The sequence below is a fragment of the Rhinoderma darwinii genome, unplaced genomic scaffold (genome assembly GCF_050947455.1).
Source record: "Rhinoderma darwinii isolate aRhiDar2 unplaced genomic scaffold, aRhiDar2.hap1 Scaffold_116, whole genome shotgun sequence".
NCBI lineage: Eukaryota > Metazoa > Chordata > Amphibia > Anura > Rhinodermatidae > Rhinoderma > Rhinoderma darwinii.
The window spans coordinates 109,649-116,728 of record NW_027461953.1 but is presented as its reverse complement, the minus strand read 5'-3'; positions in this window follow the sequence as shown (position 1 = coordinate 116,728).

The window sequence follows — 7,080 nt, the reverse complement described above, 5'->3', positions numbered from 1 at the left end:
TCCCTGTAGATATTACTACACACACTGCTCCCTGTACATATTACCACACACACTGCTCCCTGTAGATATTACCACACACACTGCTCCCTGTAAATATTACCACACTGCTCCCTGTAGATATTACCACACACACACACTGCTCCCTGTAGATATTACCACACACTGCTCCCTGTACATATTACCACACACTGCTCCCTGTACATATTACCACACACTGCTCCCTGTACATATTACCACACACTGCTCCCTGTAGATATTACCACACACTGCTCCCTGTAGATATTACCACACACACTGCTCCCTGTAGATATTACCACACATACTGCTCCCTGTAGATAGGGCCACACACACTGCTCCCTGTAGATATTACCACATTTGCATCCTCAGGACGCAGGTACTACTGAATACTGTGGCGGAGCAGGAAACTCCAGCCAGGACGCCATGTCTATTCACAATCACGTTTCTGTGGTACTTACAGCAGAGCCAAGTGTAATCTCGCGAGATCTCGCTGTAAATGACCGGTTACAGGGAGATTACGCTTTGCTCTGCTGTAAACGTTAATGAAGTGTCGGGATTGTGAATAGACATCGCGTCCTGGCTGGAAGGAATGTCTATTCACTGTCTAAACACTTCAGTAACGTTAATGTGTCAGTATAAGACAGCAGATCGTGAACAACGCAGTGTCACTATGCACTGACTAAATGAATGTCTATTCACTGTCTAAACACTTCAGTAACGTTAATGTGTAAGTGACTGAGCCCAGGCTAAGTGTAGAATCCCCAGTCAGAGGGTTGCCGACGCTCTGGCCGGGTATTCCGCTCCCGGAGGAGTGAATGGCAGAGCAGGGAGCGGAGAGTTTCCTGCTCCGCCACAGTATTCAGTAGTACCTGCGTCCTGAGGATGCAAATACAATTGAAAATGGCCGGGACAGTTATTTGCCGGGACTGTCTCTGTAAATTTGGGACAGTCCCGGCAAATTCAGGACTGTTGGCAACTATGAGAATATGGCGACACTAAATAACATTGTTTTCTAACAAAAAGTTATTTCTATGTAAATATCGCACATCATGAAAAAAAACATAGAAATTTGGTATCGTCCCGCAGAATCTAATCCTCGCACCGCGGGACCGGCAGAAAAATAACCAAGAAATAGATCTGAGGGAACAACTAAACCCGTCCTGGTGATTAAGGGGTTAACCTGCGGTGCGGATTATAGACACGCAGGATATCGCATTTATACCGCGGATTCGCTGCGCATTTGTTGCAGAATTTCCACATTAAGTGCAATGGAAAGTCAAGTTCTGCAACAAACGCCATTGTTCCCAGAATCCTCTGCGGCTCCACCGCGTGTTCACAGCAACGCTGCAGGTTACACATATATAAAAAAGAAGGCGTCATGTGACCCTTGCAGCCAATCACAGGCTGGAGAGGTCACATGTCATTATAGGGGTCACCTGGACACAGCCGGAAGAGCAGGGACGTGTTGCTATGGTAACGCTCGGAGAGGTGGGGATCGGCCTTGTTGTATTTCTGTAGTAGATATTCTGGAGGATTATACGTCCACCATTTGGGGTGAATATTCGGGGTGATTTCCTTGCGTGTTGTGGGTCGTATTCGCTACGTGTGAACATTCCCTTAAACCGCACGGTGAACGACATGAACAAGAAATGTATAAAGGTCAGTGAATAAGTTGTATGTCCCGAATATTATGTCATTACAAAACACGACTCGTCCCACAAAACATCCGACCACTACAAAGACCAGAAATACCCCAAAGAGGCCGGCACTGGAGGGGTTAAATCTGGGCTAGGAGTCCAGTGGGCGGGGTCACTCAATGATTGACAACAGAGAGAACACCCGACCAGCGCTGCTCTTTACCTCATCACGTAACAGCTGAAGGACCTGTGATGACGTCACCACCAAGTGACAGGAAAAGGCGGAGCTTATTAGTGGAGAGAGGCGGAGGTGGAAGGACCTGGGATATCAAGGTCACGTGACCGCGGCATCAGGGGGGGGGGGGGTTTAGACGTTTGAGCGATGTATGAAGGACATGTGTGATGATCAAGTGACATGAGGGGTCCTGAGCATCATATGAGCGATGAAGGAGTGATCGGTGCTAAACTGTGCAAAATATAATGTGTTGAAGTAAAAGGACCTGTGATGACATCAACACCACGTGACTGGGACGGGAGGGGTGGAGCTTATCATTTGAGAAAAGTGGTGGAGGAAAGACCTGTGAAGCTGATCACGTGACATGTGGGGCGGAGCTCTGTGAGTGGTCCGGTCTCCTGTACTATGTTGAGAAGCGTTCATGATTACGTCACATGAGGGGTGGGGCTATGCCTCCTCTCCAGTTATAAGCTCCGCCTCTCTTGTCCCGGTCACATGGTGGTGACGTCATTACTGGTCCTTCAGCTGTTGCCGTCTATGAGGTAGAGAGCAGCGCTGGTCGCGTCTACATGACTTCCGGTCACCGCTGTTGTTTAGTGTTCTCTCTGTTATCAGTCAGGAGGTTTCCCATGATGCAGTAGTAAGGTTACATGAGGTCATTTCTGTCCGGTTTTGGTGCGTTTTTGTCTGGCACAGTGTTGGTAATTATTATTATTAGCGCTGTAAATATGAAATACAGGAGGGTTTAACCCCTTGGTGACATCAGATCTATAGTATTATGCTGTACGTGCGCCGTCACACTAGAAGGAGCGGAGCCTGCACCGTACACGACTACTGACAACCGCCTGCAACCGCCAAGATCGGAGACAGCGCAATCCCGGCCGCTTAACCCCTCAGATACCGTAATTAATAGTGACCGCGGCATCTGATCAGTTAGAGATCGCGGCTTCCTCTGTCCTCCGAAGAAACTGCGCGATGCCGACCGGTTATATAAACCCCCCTCACCCCGCGCAATCACCGGAAATATAAACCCCTCACACCGCGCAATCACCGGAAATATAAAACCCCTCACACCGCGCAATCACCGGAAATATAAACCCCCTCACACCCCGCAATCACCGGAAATATAAACCCCTCACACCGCGCAATCACCGGAAATATAAACCCCCTCACACCGCGCAATCACCGGAAATATAAACCCCCTCACACCGCGCAATCACCGGAAATATAAACCCCCCACACCGCGCAATCACCGGAAATATAAACCCCCCCCCACACCGTGCAATCACCGGAAATATAAACCCCTCAACACCGCGCAATCACCGGAAATATAAACCCCCTCACACCGCGCAATCACCGGAAATATAAACCCCCTCACACCGCGCAATCACCGGAAATATAAACCCCCCACACCGCGCAATCACCGGAAATATAAACCCCTCACACCGCGCAATCACCGGAAATATAAACCCCCTCACATCGCGCAATCACCGGAAATATAAACCCCTCACACCGCGCAATCACCGGAAATATAAACCCCTCACACCGCGCAATCACCGGAAATATAAAACCCCTCACACCGCGCAATCACCGGAAATATAAAACCCCTCACACCGCGCAATCACCGGAAATATAAACCCCCCACAGTGCGCAATCACCGGAAATATAAACCCCTCACACTGCGCAATCACCGGAAATATAAAACCCCTCACACCGCGCAATCACCCAAAATATAAACCCCTCACACCGCGCAATCACCGGAAATATAAACCCCTCACACCGCGCAATCACCGGAAATATAACCCCCCACACACCGAGCAATCACCGGAAATATAAAACCCCTCACACCGCGCAATCACAGGAAATATAAACCCCTCACACCGCGCAATCACCGGAAATAGAAAACCCCTCACACCGCGCAATCACCGGAAATAGAAAACCCCTCACACCGCGCAATCACCGGAAATAGAAAACCCCCACACACCGCGCAATCACCGGAAATATAAAACCCCTCACACCGCGCAATCACCGGAAATATAAACCCCTCACACCGCGCAATCACCGTAAATATAAACCCCTCACACCGCGCAATCACCGGAAATATAAACCCCTCACACCGCGCAATCACCGGAAATATAAACCCCCTCACACCGCGCAATCACCGGAAATATAAAACTCCTCACACCGCGCAATCACCGGAAATATAAAACCCCCCACACCGCGCAATCATCGGAAATATAAACCCCCTCACACCGCGCAATCACCGGAAATATAAAACCCCTCACACCGCGCAATCACCGGAAATATAAACCCCTCACACCGCGCAATCATCGGAAATATAAAACCCCTCACACCGCGCAATCACCGGAAATATAAACCCCCTCACACCGCGCAATCACCGGAAATATAAACCCCCTCACACCGCGCAATCACCGGAAATATAAACCCCTCACACCGCGCAATCACCGGAAATATAAACCCCTCACACCGCGCAATCACCGGAAATATAACCCCCCCCACACCGCGCAATCACCGGAAATATAAACCCCTCACACCGCGCAATCACCGGAAATATAAACCCCCTCACATCGCGCAATCACCGGAAATATAAACCCTCACACCGCGCAATCACCGGAAATATAAACCCCTCACACCGCGCAATCACCGGAAATATAAAACCCCTCACACCGCGCAATCACCGGAAATATAAAACCCCTCACACCGCGCAATCACCGGAAATATAAACCCCCCACAGTGCGCAATCACCGGAAATATAAACCCCTCACACTGCGCAATCACCGGAAATATAAAACCCCTCACACCGCGCAATCACCCGAAATATAAACCCCTCACACCGCGCAATCACCGGAAATATAAACCCCTCACACCGCGCAATCACCGGAAATATAAACCCCTCACACCGCGCAATCACCGGAAATATAAACCCCCCTCACACCGCGCAATCACCGGAAATATAAAACGTTCTATCTCACAAAATGGCAACGCAAAACAGTTTTTTCTTTTTTGAACAAATTTTTCTTTCCTTGTAGAAGATAAATATATAAATTTGGTGTCGTCGTAATTGTGTTGAAGAATAAAGGTAACAAGTCATTTCTACCGCATGGTGAACGCCGCAAAAGCGAAACCCAAAGTACAATAGGATTCACTGCGTTTTCCGCTATTCCAGCCCACAATTGTTTCCTCTTTCCCAGCACATTATAGGGGACATTAAAGGGGTTTTCCACGATCGGACAACTGATGACCTTCACCAGATAGGTCATCGGTATATGATCTGTGGGGGTCCGACACCCGGACTCTGCACCGATCATCTGCTCCAGCTGCCTCCGTTCACCAGACGTCCATGCTGAAAGCAGATGCTCCGGTCACGGAATAGAGCGGTCGTGCTGCAGTGTTAAAGTGAATAGGAGCAGAGCCTTTAGTTCTGCAGAACGTCCGCTGTGCAGTGGTCGGAGCCATTTGCTTTCGGCTCCAACTACTGCATACCGTTCAAAACATCCGGCAGCAGGAGCAGCTGATCGGTGCGGGTGTCGGACCCCCACCATCATATACTGATGGCCTATCCAGTGGAGGTCATCCGTTGTCCGATCGTGGAAAACCCCTTTTAAAATTACTTCACGTCCAGCACAAGACATGTTCTCATACGGCTATGCCAACGGAAAAACAAAAAAGTTCTGGCTTTTGGAAGGAGGGAGGAAAAATTTGAATTGGCTGCGTGTCCAAGGGGTTAAGTACATAAGAAGAGACAAACATTAATGAATGACAGACTGGTCCAGAGGGAGAGAGACCCTGCCCTCGTAGACTGCACTCTACAAGAGAAGGAGAGACCCTGCCCGTGTAGACTGCACTCTACAAGAGGAGAGACCCTGCCCGTGTAGACTGCACTCTACAAGAGAAGGAGAGACCCTGCCCGCGTAGCCTGCACTCTACAAGAGAAGGAGAGACCCTGCCCACATAGACTGCACTCTACAAGAGAAGGAGAGACCCTACCCGCGTATACTGCACTCTACAAGAGAAGGAGAGACCCTGCCCGCATAGACTGCACTCTACAAGAGAAGGAGAGACCCTGCCCACGTAGCCTGCACTCTACAAGAGAAGGAGAGACCCTGCCCACATAGACTGCACTCTACAAGAGAAGGAGAGACCCTACCCGCGTATACTGCACTCTACAAGAGAAGGAGAGACCCTGCCCACATAGACTGCACTCTACAAGAGAAGGAGAGACCCTGCCCGTGTAGACTGCACTCTACAAGAGAAGGAGAGACCCTGCCCGCGTAGCCTGCACTCTACAAGAGAAGGAGAGACCCTGCCCACATAGACTGCACTCTACAAGAGAAGGAGAGACCCTGCCCGTGTAGACTGCACTCTACAAGAGAAGGAGAGACCCTGCCCGCGTAGCCTGCACTCTACAAGAGAAGGAGAGACCCTGCCCAGATAGACTGCACTCTACAAGAGAAGGAGAGACCCTGCCCACGTAGACTGCACTCTACAAGAGAAGGAGAGACCCTGCCCACATAGACTGCACTCTACAAGAGAAGGAGAGACCCTGCCCGCGTAGACTGTACTCTACAATAGGAGAGAGACCTTGCCCGCGTAGACTGCACTCTACAAGAGAAGAAGAGACCCTGCCCACATAGACTGCACTCTACCAGAGAAGGAGAGACCCTGCCTTGTAGACTGCACTCTACCAGAGAAGGAGAGACCCTGCCGCGTAAACTGCACTCTACAAGAGAAGGAGAGACCCTGCCCACATAGACTACACCCTACAAGAGAAGGAGAGACCCTGCCCACATAGACTGCACTATACAAGAGGAGAGACCCTGCCCGCGTAGACTGCACTCCACAAGAGAAGGAGAGACCCTGCCCGCGTAGACTGCACTCTACAAGAGAAGGAGAGACCCTGCCCGCGTAAACTGCACTCTACAAGAGAAGGAGAGACCCTGCCCACATAGACTGCACTCTACAAGAGAAGGAGAGACCCTGCCCACGTAGACTACACTCTACAAGAGAAGGAGAGACCCTGCCCGCGTAGACTGCACTCAACAAGAGGAGACACTGCCCACATAGACTGCACTCTACAAGAGAAGGAGAGACCTGCCCACATAGACTACACTCTACAAGAGAAGGAGACACTGCCCACATAGACTGCACTCTACAAGAGGAGAGACCCTG